Genomic DNA, 12,367 nt, shown 5'->3' on the forward strand with positions numbered 1-12,367 from the left:
GCTACACTGCGAAAATCCAACACCTATCTGTCCTTTAGGAAACAACTAAAACTTGGCTGTTTTGAGAGAGTCAGCATAATTACACTCTGTTCTTTTTTTCCAATCTCTGTACCCCTCTGGTGAGCGCTGAGATGCCCCGGAGTGAGTCACGCGCTATACAAAAGCCCCTAACATGACATAACATAACATGAATTAGAAGTGTCTTGAAGTCCATTTTGCAAAGAGAAAATGGTGTCTGTTACACTCCATTTCTGAGGAATATTTGTTGCTACAGATGTATTAGCAATCAGCACCCGACGTAGCTGGCTTATTCTCTGTAATAGAGCTGTTCACAGCAGGTGTTGCAATTATTTGCACAACTGTTCTTAGACATCATATAAATTACAAAGCTGTGGTTTGAGTTAGACTGAGAATTGTTGGCTTTGTAAATAGAGGTGGGCTCCATTATTCTGGAAAATTGCAACATGACCTTTTAGGCCAATGCAATTGCTAACATGAACAAATATTTAAGACAAACAATAATTTCAGACAAATTTGTTTACTCCGATATTTCTGATCTTAGATGCTCTGAATATGATAAAACTCTCTCAGACCTACCGGACACAGTGGCCACTGAATCGATAATGAGTAGCTTCATGATAGTTGTAAATTAAGGTCCCACTCATGACTCTCAGTCATGTTCGTAGGTATGATGATTTAACTGCAAAGATGCTAAAGGATGGTCATATAACTTTGAAGGCCTATAGATGAGATGACTAATGTCAAGCGTGAAAGCCCACTATGGCAATACCATTATTAAAATGGCTATTACCTATCATTACTTGTATCTAAGTGCTTGCAATATGTTCGTAGCATAGGACGATTTGTAATATTCTCACAATTCATAGATGAGGCTTCTCCTGGCATACAATAGTATACCAGGTATTCGTCTTTTTCTTTATTCCTTTTTCTTTTTCTTTTATTTCACTCTTTTTTTCGCTTTGCAAAATATACAAATGTAAATTGGATTATGGACCTATACTATCGGTTGATACGTAACACTACAGAAAGATTGCCTACATTAGCTTATTTGTAAAAGTAAAATGAAAAACTGCTGTGTGTTAAATATATATATATATATATATATATATATATATGAATAAATATAAATATAAATATAAAACACAGAAGAGTTGCCCCCTTGGTGAAAGCCACTAGACACCAGGTGGAGTATAGGCGGTTTAATGGGAGAGCTGCAGTTGCCTCGTGCAAACATCCAACTGAAAAATTTGCAGTCAATCGCCGACGCGTTTCGTGCGCTGTACGCACTTCTTCACAGGCTGACTTCATGAATGGTGCAAGCTAGGTTAGACCACCTGTATTTCATTTTACCAACACGCCCCTGTGGGCGTAAACAGTCCCGCTGCCTGCTGGTTGATGTAGTGCCATGCATTATTATTCGAGTGGATTGCTTGCCAATAGTCATTCAAAGTTAATTTAAAAAGTCCCCAGTGGGTAGATGGAGGTTTCCATCAAGGCAGCGGCACCATCCAACTCTCCTCCCCGCTCCTAGTGCCTCCAAATGCCGGCATCGGTTGGACTTTTTAAATTAACTTTGAATGACTATTGGCAAGCAATCCACTCGAATAATAATGCATGGCACTACATCAACCAGCAGGCAGCGGGACTGTTTACGCCCACAGGGGCGTGTTGGTAAAATGAAATACAGGTGGTCTAACCTAGCTTGCACCATTCATGAAGTCAGCCTTTGAAGAAGTGCGTACAGCGCACGAAACGCGTCGGCGATTGACGGCAAATTTTTCAGTTGGATGTTTGCACGAGGCAACTGCAGCTCTCCCATTAAACCGCCTATACTCCACCTGGTGTCTTGTGGCTTTTACCAAGGGGGCAACTCTTCTGTGTTTTGTATGGATGCGGCTGGTCCGGCCGCGGTGGAAGCCCTGCCGATTTTTCGGTCTGCGTGCTGGCGCCAACCGACGCCGGCATTTGGAGGCACTAGGAGCGGGGAGGAGAGTCGGATGGTGCCGCTGCCTTGATGGAAACCTCCATCTACCCACTGGGGACTTTTTAAATTAACTTTGAATGACTATTGGCAAGCAATCCACTCGAATAATAATGCATGGCACTACATCAACCAGCAGGCAGCGGGACTGTTTACGCCCACAGGGGCGTGTTGGTAAAATGAAATACAGGTGGTCTAACCTAGCTTGCACCATTCATGAAGTCAGCCTGTGAAGAAGTGCGTACAGCGCACGAAACGCGTCGGCGATTGACTGCAAATTTTTCAGTTGGATGTTTGCACGAGGCAACTGCAGCGCTCCCATTAAACCGCCTATACTCCACCTGGTGTCTTGTGGCTTTTACCAAGGGGGCAACTCTTCTGTGTTTTGTATGGATGCGGCTGGTCCGGCCGCGGTGGAAGCCCTGCCGATTTTTCGGTCTGCGTGCTGGCGCCAACCGACGCCGGCATTTGGAGGCACTAGGAGCAGGGAGGAGAGTCGGATGGTGCCGCTGCCTTGATGGAAACCTCCATCTACCCACTGGGGACTTTTTAAATTAACTTTGAATGACTATTGGCAAGCAATCCACTCGAATAATAATGCATGGCACTACATCAACCAGCAGGCAGCGGGACTGTTTATGCCCACAGGGGCGTGTTGGTAAAATGAAATACAGGTGGTCTAACCTAGCTTGCACCATTCATGAAGTCAGCCTGTGAAGAAGTGCGTACAGCGCACGAAACGCGTCGGCGATTGACTGCAAATTTTTCAGTTGGATGTTTGCACGAGGCAACTGCAGCTCTCCCATTAAACCGCCTATACTCCACCTGGTGTCTTGTGGCTTTTACCAAGGGGGCAACTCTTCTGTGTTTTGTATGGATGCGGCTGGTCCGGCCGCGGTGGAAGCCCTGCCGATTTTTCGGTCTGAGTGCTGGCGCCAACCGACGCCGGCATTTGGAGGCACTAGGAGCGGGGAGGAGAGTCGGATGGTGCCGCTGCCTTGATGGAAACCTCCATCTACCCACTGGGGACTTTTTAAATTAACTTTGAATGACTATTGGCAAGCAATCCACTCGAATAATAATGCATGGCACTACATCAACCAGCAGGCAGCGGGACTGTTTACGTCCACAGGGGCGTGTTGGTAAAATGAAATACAGGTGGTCTAACCTAGCTTGCACCATTCATGAAGTCAGACTGTGAAGAAGTGCGTACAGCGCACGAAACGCGTCGGCGATTGACTGCAAATTTTTCAGTTGGATGTTTGCACGAGGCAACTGCAGCTCTCCCATTAAACCGCCTATTCTCCACCTGGTGTCTTGTGGCTTTTACCAAGGGGGCAACTCTTCTGTGTTTTGTATGGATGCGGCTGGTCCGGCCGCGGTGGAAGCCCTGCCGATTTTTCGGTCTGCGTGCTGGCGCCAACCGACGCCGGCATTTGGAGGCACTAGGAGCGGGGAGGAGAGTCGGATGGTGCCGCTGCCTTGATGGAAACCTCCATCTACCCACTGGGGACTTTTTAAATTAACTTTGAATGACTATTGGCAAGCAATCCACTCGAATAATAATGCATGGCACTACATCAACCAGCAGGCAGCGGGACTGTTTACGCCCACAGGGGCGTGTTGGTAAAATGAAATACAGGTGGTCTAACCTAGCTTGCACCATTCATGAAGTCAGCCTGTGAAGAAGTGCGTACAGCGCACGAAACGCGTCGACGATTGACTGCAAATCTTTCAGTTGGATGTTTGCACGAGGCAGCTGCAGCTCTCCCATTAAACCGCCTATACTCCACCTGGTGTCTTGTGGCTTTTACCAAGGGGGCAACTCTTCCGTGATATATATATATATACCTATATTATCAGCATCATTGTGTTTTATTTTAGCATCTTTTGTATCATGTGCATCCGAATCAAAGAGTGCATGAATAGGAATACATTCACACCCTGATCTGGCGAATTCCAAATAAACAAGCTTCTCGTTCCTTGTACAATGGCAGAAATCACTTGGTACATGAATACAATGAACTCCTGAAAGGCAACGTTTACACGAACTTGGAGATTAACATCCATCGGGGGATGGCCATTCAGCGATACAAATGGCACTGAAATGCAGGAATGTCAATGCATGTCAATGTACATTTAATAAATATCAAGACTATCGTTGCACAGGTCAAGAGTAAGATTAAACAATTCATAATGCAGCATTAGTTAAACATTTCACATTTTCTAAACACTCTGGAAAAAACATTAAGTGGCAGGTAACTAAAAAAACGGAATGCTTTAATTCTCAGGATAATTGTCATAAACACAAATGCTTTAATGCTCACCAGAGTTACTTCTTCTAGTTATGCATCTATGGAATGTAACCCTAAACAAGGACAGTCTCTCCTTTTTACTTGATGATTCTTTAATGTTCTCATTTTTAAATATCAGAATAGACATTAACAGTTTTAGTGCCAAAGGCACTTGACTTATTACCTAATGTCTCGAAAACTACTAATGTTCTGGTGGTCACAGTTCCGATCCGTAATTGGCTGATAAAATTAAAACTCTTTTATAAGTATTTTTTTCTAATCCCATTCAATACTTTGTAATTTTTACCAAAAATGTATTGCTTATATTTTCATATGGCCTTAAGAATTATCTGTGATCTTTTTCGGAATTCCTTTCTGAGGTTTTGCAATATGAGTTTAGCGGCGGAGTAGGTCGCGACTTCTCGCTCCTCAGCCATACAGGTCGCATCCGCAAAGATCAGCAGTGCCTGGAGTCTATAAGCAGTCAGCCTTCCCTATCTGGCCTGTGGAACATGCCTGGGGCGGTAGGGGATCTACTCAGTTCTAGCAAAACATTTTCTGGCTGCCGTGGAGCCCGGGGCGGGGGACCACATGAACACCTGAAACTGGAGGGTTGGCTGGGAGCGCCGCACAAGTGAGTCTTCTGGGGGCCCTGTTGCATGTGCTCTAACTGACGCCCATACCCCATTCACGGAAGGGGGCCCTGCCGCAGCTCAGGAACCCATCAACCAGCGCTCCAGAGGAACTGCAAACCTATCTCAGCGCCTGCTCTTACCCTACAACATCTACAACCTGTTGGCGGTGATCAGCGGCCTGACAACCTCTGTCCAGGACCCAGGGAGCCCAAGCTGCTAGATAAACTCTACGTTGCACCCTTCACCCTGGCACAAGCTTCCTAGCTGCATATTGTACGGGGTCAGGAGAGGCCTTCTGTGGTCCCCACCAACACGCCTGCTTCTCCCCTGGTGGTCGTGGAGGCATGCTAGTAAAGCACTTGCTGATTGCTCGTGGTGTGCCTGGAGGACCAGGAAGTGCACATTGCCCCCAGTGCATACCTGCCATCAGGAGAGGCTGCTAGGCCCAGAGGTACTTGGTTATACTGACAGAAGGGTGATGAGAAACATGAACGTTGAGGCATGAAGGCCACAAGCTGCTGTGGTGCTGCGCGGAATAGGCATTTCCAGCCCCATAAACCTCAAACAACCTACGCAGAGCTCCTGACACGGTCCAGGACACCTCGGCATTCCTTCAAACCCCAACACTACAGTGGGTCATATCCTCTGGCTGCTTGTGAGGGAACATTTCAGAAGAGGGCCCCAGCATAAGCACCGATCTCTCCAGCATGGCAGCATCAAAAAAATAAGCTAACAATCGGTGCAGTATATGCTCAATCGCTCTATGCCAGCCGCCACCAAGGAACCAACCTCAGCCTCCCATCACCCCTCGCAGCGGGAGCCTGAAGAGTCCACCGACTCAGACCAAGCACTGGTGTACCGGGCTTTCCTGGCCTCCCTTTCTGACTCATTGAAAACTGACATCCAAAACCTCCGAATTACCTCTCTCAAGACATGCGTGAGCATTGTCACGACCTGTCCCCAGTTGAAGAGAGGGTTTCTACATTAGAGGTCAATGAAACGGCAAGATGCAACAAGGTGGAGATGCTGTGCCAGGAGATCATCAGTCTCCATAAGCAACAAGATGAACCCTGAGTACAGGTGGAGGACCTTGAGAATAGATCTTGACGCAACAGTATTAATCGTAACGGGGTCCCAGTGGGCTTGGACATCCAAGAATATAACCAGGCATTATTTTGCTCTATCTTGGAATGGGAGGAGTTTGCAGACCTATGGCTGGATAGGGTGCACCGGGTCAGCCGATCCGCGGGCCCCAATGCCAGACCGCAGGATATACTCAAGTTTGGGCCAAACAAACCATCCACTTCCGTGGCCATCCTGTAGGCTTCTCCCAGGATGACTCTCTCCTCACCCTCCAGCGTCACAAGGAATTCAAGCCAAACAGACTTTCTATGCTCAAAAAATGTGTCCCTTAGACTTTAGCTTACTGTGCTATGTGACTGCCAAATTTGATGTAGATCTGTGCATGGGAATCAATAGTTATGGGCAAATCATAGAAATGCCTTTGCAATAAAAAGTGCAGCTACATCATAAGTTCACAGTGAAGATAGATAGACAGACAGATATTCTCCATGTGAACCGGGATGCTCTGCATATGTGCTTTATGTTTATGCATCCAAATACATCACACAATATATAGTCCATATAACAAAGACACAATATACCTAAAACACACCAGACCTACTCTCTTTGGCACTGCTTGTGTTGATAGGTGGTAAAAGGAATGTGAACAGATGTCCACATTGTGGGTGAGAGGGGTCAGGATTGCACATGGGGCCCTTCCTGGGTTCATAGTCCTCTTTTGTCCTTCTTTAATAAGAGACCACGAATTTCAGACCAATTTTGGCACATTAGTATTCACTCTGCCCGAGTTCTAATTACCAATTTAAGAGTCATGAATAAGCATTACCAGATTTAAATACATTCATTTTGTTGACCACAGAAAAGTAAATGGTCCAGTGAGTCCTACTAGAATTCAAATCTATTTTCTAAAGGATGTACACAGATATGTTTATGCTAAACCTCTGAGCTATCTTGCTAGGAACAAAATTTGCCAGCTGCAGATAACAAGTAGAAGTGTGCAGTAGAACCACTGACCCAGAGCTGTTCTGCGTGGATTTAAATATGCACCCTGCAAGACAAATTAGACCTTGCATTAGGCACACAAACATTATAAGCCATTTTACTGTAATGGAGATATGTAGCCTGTCAGTTACACACATACACCCATCTGAAGCAGGAAAATGAACCCAGTTTACTGGGACTAGAAATGGCCACCAATGATTTTCACAACTAATTGTCACTCAGTATTGCTTTGATGTCCACAAAGTGTTCCCATTTTAGGGTGTGGCTCAAAATATGGAGTACCTCCGCAAGCACTAGTTTAGTGAACGAAAAGTGCAGGATAGGCCCAGGGTGGGCAATGTAGATCAACTGGCAAAGCACATACGAGGAAGTCACTGAGCAGGTATACAGTTCCACCCTATGGATTTCCCTGATCATTCCAGTGCATGAGAGTCTGCAAGCAGATCATATTCTCTGGTGAAATGAGTCCAATCTCATCATTCAGAGAGAGAGCAAGACCTTTTGCATTCGTGATGGGACACATCAGCTAAATAGAACTGGAGTATTTTTCAAACCTGAATTCAACAAGGTGTAGCCTCAAATGGAGCACGGGGAATCAGTACAATACTTCACAACATTTCTCACTCCTTTCGGGTTGCACAGATACAAATCTGAGTCTTTCTTAAATATAAGGCTTTAGGAAAAAAATATGACATAATTTACTGAACCCCAAACTGCCTTAAGTAGACTGACAACATTCAAGTGTTCAGAATGTTCAACATCAGCATTACAAGATCCTCAAACTATGTATGCCTTTGTCTAGTAACATCTCACCCTAAACAAGTAGAAATAACTACCCTCCAAGTCTTTGCTAAATTTTGATAGCCGCACCTTCTTCCACTAACGTTTGTTACCAGACCCTAGCAAGGTAGAAGCACTTGCGTTGAAACCTACACCAGTGTATGCCTCGTCTCCTCTTTCTTAGGCAGGATCAGCTACTTTGCCAGTTACATCCAAAACTTTGTATCATTCAGTACTCTGCTGAGACGCCTCATGAAGAAGGCAGGTGTGCTTATATTAAGATCAGTGTCAACCAGAATTAGATGCTACCAAATCTTTCATTTATGTGCATACTTCAATCCCTCAACGCAAACTGAATGCTAGCACTGTGGGACCGGTGGCTCCCTGATTCAACATGAAACAAGTCCTGAATCATCTAGACTTAGCAATGCATTGGCAAGAGGGAGTTTAAAGTAACCAGAGAAGGCTCATACTCAAGCTGAGAAGGAGACGGTAAGAAGGCTTGCCTTTTCGGTACGCACTACTGTTATATTACGGTAAGCAATTACCTATCATCACTGATCACCTAGTCCATGTCTCCATCTCTGGAAAGCTAGGATGCCTGCTTTACTGGAATGAGGCCTGAGATAAAAATTACCCCTGTGATAATATACATTACCCCTGAAAAGAATACAACCAGATTCGGTTTTGACATTTTCTTTACCTCAAAAAAGCATCTAGACCCTTGATAACTGAAGAATAAATAAGACATACAGCGTATTACTCTACGACCCCCAGACTAACCAAAACCAGAGGCTATGACTAAATGCATCCTTGATCAGGCTCATGAAGGACACTGAAGACTTGTGGCCACAAAGTGACTGCTGAAGCAAAATGACTATTTTCCTTTTCTAGAAATGCCAGTGGAAGACATTCTCAGTATCTGCCATGCCATGTCTGTCACAGTTTGAGCAAGCACAGCGTGCATGCATCTTTACACGGTCCACTTCTTTATCTCTCAAAGGTCCGGATGTATTAAATAAAACAAGTTGCTGAAAATACAAAATGAACGTCAATGTTTACAAAAGACGTACAGTCCTGCGTCAGCATTGATGGATCTCATTGTGTGATCCACAAAATCTGTTGCTGTGATACGGTTCATGCCAATAAGTTACAGGGTGCTCGGTATAGTGTGTGCAGGCCTGCCGCATGTCACCAACCCAAATTGGGCTTACTACGGTAGTACGGCATCGCCACAGCGTGCGGATATCGTCACACATACTTCTAAACTTGCTATATCTGACGCTGTCCTGGCGTGACTTGATTCCGCTTGGAAACATAAAATGCTTTTGAGCTACCCTTTCGGATCCTTTTCGTGTACATTCAAAGCTTTGGAATTCCACCTGGAAGTTGAGGTTTAAAGGCACAGCCTTACAGATTATACTACAGAGAATACTTGTTGCAACACCTAGACACAGGCTTTTTACAAATTAAACAAAATGAGTTACTGTTTTGCAAATATTTCTAGGAGTATTAACCTACAAGGATATTTAGGTCTGGCTTGACAGTGCGACTATCATGTGACCTTTTAACCTACACCAATATTATTCTACAATTCTTTGCTTCCACACAAATAGGTATCCCTCGCCATGCTTTTTTACTTTCAATGGCTCACATTAGCATATAATTAATTTTAAGCCAGCCCTATTGGCATTGCCTATGCCTGTTTTCTGCTGCATTCTGATACGTTTAGCTAATACATTTACATTAAAAAACACAAAACAAAACGTCCCAGAATGGAAAGAACCTAGGTCTGACTCGAAATCGCAGAGCCGCACTATGGTTTTACTAGTCTATACTAGTTATAAAGTATCACCCAAACGGTTACTCGCGAGATCGGTATACGTCGTACATTGTAAACATACAGACGATCACTGAAATCTTATTAGCTATCGTGTGCCCGTGTAAAATGAGGGTCACAGTGTGTCAACGTGCATGCGTGTCATAACGTGCGCCCCCTGCTGCCCGCCTTTGGGCCACGTCTCAAGTACGCTGTTGCCTCGGTCTCCATGGCAACATGCATTATCCTCCCAACGGCCGACTGTCTCATACACAGCCCACGAGGAAAGAGGATCAGGTAGAGTAGCAGACCCTTTACCCACCACGTCGCTGCCCAATGCTTACCTGCGCAGGACCCGACCGCGTGCCTAGAGGCCTGATACGCAGAGCACCCAACACCGGTATGTTGGTGTTTACCCATCCGCAGCGGAGCGTCTCTTCCCACGTCACGCCCCGGCCTTCTCTGCCTCTTCCTCCCTTTGGCGTTGACAGGGTGTTGCGCATGCGCGCACTCAAAGGCGGGGCGGCTCCGGTAGCGCTGGCAGGTGTAACTTGATGACAGGTGCTGCTTCAGGTGCATCCCTGCGAGAATGGTGGCGCATCACGGTCTCACACCAGCTCATGATTTTATCATGAATAGCATCAAGTTTTAGGCACAAGTCCTGAATGTTCTTGTAACTTACCTCATTAGTTAATGTATCCGGGATTTGCACGCGCAGTTTTTATAGGACTAACTTATTAAATGTGTTTCTGGGAACTCTCAAAATGTGTCCAACATACAGGACAAATATTATACTCTCGGTATATGGTTATCATATTTGAGGTTTTTCTATGTTGATGCTTTTTTCTGGTTTCATTTATTTTTTATTAAAGCTATAAAATAATTGTATACAAAGCATTCAGTGACGTCAATAAATATATTATAACAGCTTAATTACTGTAATACTTAAAATGTATAGCATTTCAAAATACAAGGTTTAAGATGAGAGAAAATAGAAGAGAGGAAAGGGAAGGAATTAAGAAGGGAAATAGCAGAGAAATGGATAATGAAAGTAAAATATGAATTTTGTTACTTCTTTTGGTCTTTCACCTGTACGTAACTACATATAAAATAAAGCACTATCATAGATTATGAAACCTCCACTAGTTAATGCACTGCAGAAGCCTGTGTGCATAACCAGACAACCACACAATTGCAACCTGGTTGGTGCAGCGGAGAATAATGATGAATGATTTGTGTATATTTTGTTTTATGAGGTCAGTCTGTGACAGAAAGCACTGAATATGTAAATCATATTTTAAACTCGCATTACACAGATTACTAGATGGGCTGCTACAAAATGTGCAAAAAGGCTTCAGATAAACAAGTGCTTCCAAACTGTAAATGTTAGTAATACCCAGACTGTAATGAGTGTAATTTTTTTTAAACTGTCTTTTTAAAGCGCACACTTCACATCTCAGATAGTAACTCATGTGCAATACCACTCCAAAATAATAAATCTGTGTCAACAGAAGGCTTCCAGTGCTTCTGTTAATAAAAGCCAATACCGGCTTCCAAGCACCCTTTACATTTGCCAATCGACCAGCTGTTCACATTTACATTTCTTTGAGGTGTTGATATGTAAATGTTATGCATTTGTTTTGCTTGCATATTGCTCTAGGAAAAGTTAGCATTCGCTGCAATATTTTAAGTTGAGCCGCCATTTTGAGCTATGATCGAAACTAACTTCTGTCTCACTTTCTGTCTACTTCAGCTAAAAGCAGCTGCAATATTTTTTTTTGTTTCTTTGAGGCTGAGTCTCGCTGTGCTAATGAATACACTGTTTTTTCAATTAAAAAGTTCACAATTGGTAACCATGTATACTGCTGAGTGCTCAACTCTTGTCTCTGAAATAGTCCAATCATTTAAGATTTAATGGTCGATGCATTTATTCAGTCTTTTCAACTCAAATTGTCAATTTCTGGACATTTTTCTATAGGCACAGCCAGATATCCAGTTCATATGAAGAACAGTCTTCAATTCACATAGCAAAACACAGCCAACACGTGTTTCGTCGGTCAGTATGCACAAATGACTTCTTCAGGGCTGCAAACCCAAAAGGAACATAATTACTACATGCAATTTAATAAGAACATAGCATGGTTTTAAGGAACAAGGGGGAGATGATTTAAGCACATTTAACGCTTAAGTAGAAACGTGAAAAATTAATCAAGGTACACCGTCACCAGAAGATAAAAGAAACCAGTCAAGAAGAGTGAAAACTGTAGTACTGAGCGTTTCATGCTAGATCACCAAAAGATGTGGCTCCCCAAGAGCAAAGGAAACTAATTAGATTAAAGTGAGTATCTATTCACCTTATCAGGAAAATATACAGTCAATAACAAGAAGCCTGAATCAAGTCGTAAACTCCCTTTAACAGAACCGAGGGATAGTACCTATAAGATTGAAAAGAATACTCAAAATAAATACCGTTGTACCTAATCTCAGTTTAAAAAATAATTTGAACCTACAATTCAGAGCCATATTTACCTCACTAGTTCTGTAGTAAAAAGAAAGGGACAATATATACATACAAAGTAAACAGAAACAAATTGCAAAAAGACACCCCACAAGGAGTACAGAGGGAAAGTATCCTCTAGTGTTAAAAGCTAATTTATCCATTATCCTATATGTATTCCTGAAATCCAAGGTACATCATATGTTGCATAAGGTTCGATAAGACAAAAGTATGGCTTTCCTCTAATAAGTAAAA

At 43.6% G+C, this 12,367-nt stretch overlaps 1 protein-coding gene across 2 annotated transcripts in view; it reads right to left on the reverse strand.

Moving 5' to 3' along the window:
• The window catches only part of ARMC2 (armadillo repeat containing 2), a 553,174-nt gene extending 543,083 nt beyond the window's left edge, over nucleotides 1-10,091 (reverse strand). The window contains exon 1 of one of the 2 annotated variants that reach the window (XM_086926679.1): nucleotides 9,960-10,091. The gene's annotated coding sequence lies outside the window, so the exon portion shown is untranslated. The remainder of the gene's footprint in view (nucleotides 1-9,959) is intronic. The other variant, XM_086926680.1, reaches the window with a different exon arrangement.
• Nucleotides 10,092-12,367: the final 2,276 nt, after the last annotated feature.

Source organism: Lissotriton vulgaris, chromosome 6 (genome assembly GCF_964263255.1).
Source record: "Lissotriton vulgaris chromosome 6, aLisVul1.2, whole genome shotgun sequence".
Taxonomy (NCBI): Eukaryota; Metazoa; Chordata; class Amphibia; order Caudata; family Salamandridae; genus Lissotriton; species Lissotriton vulgaris.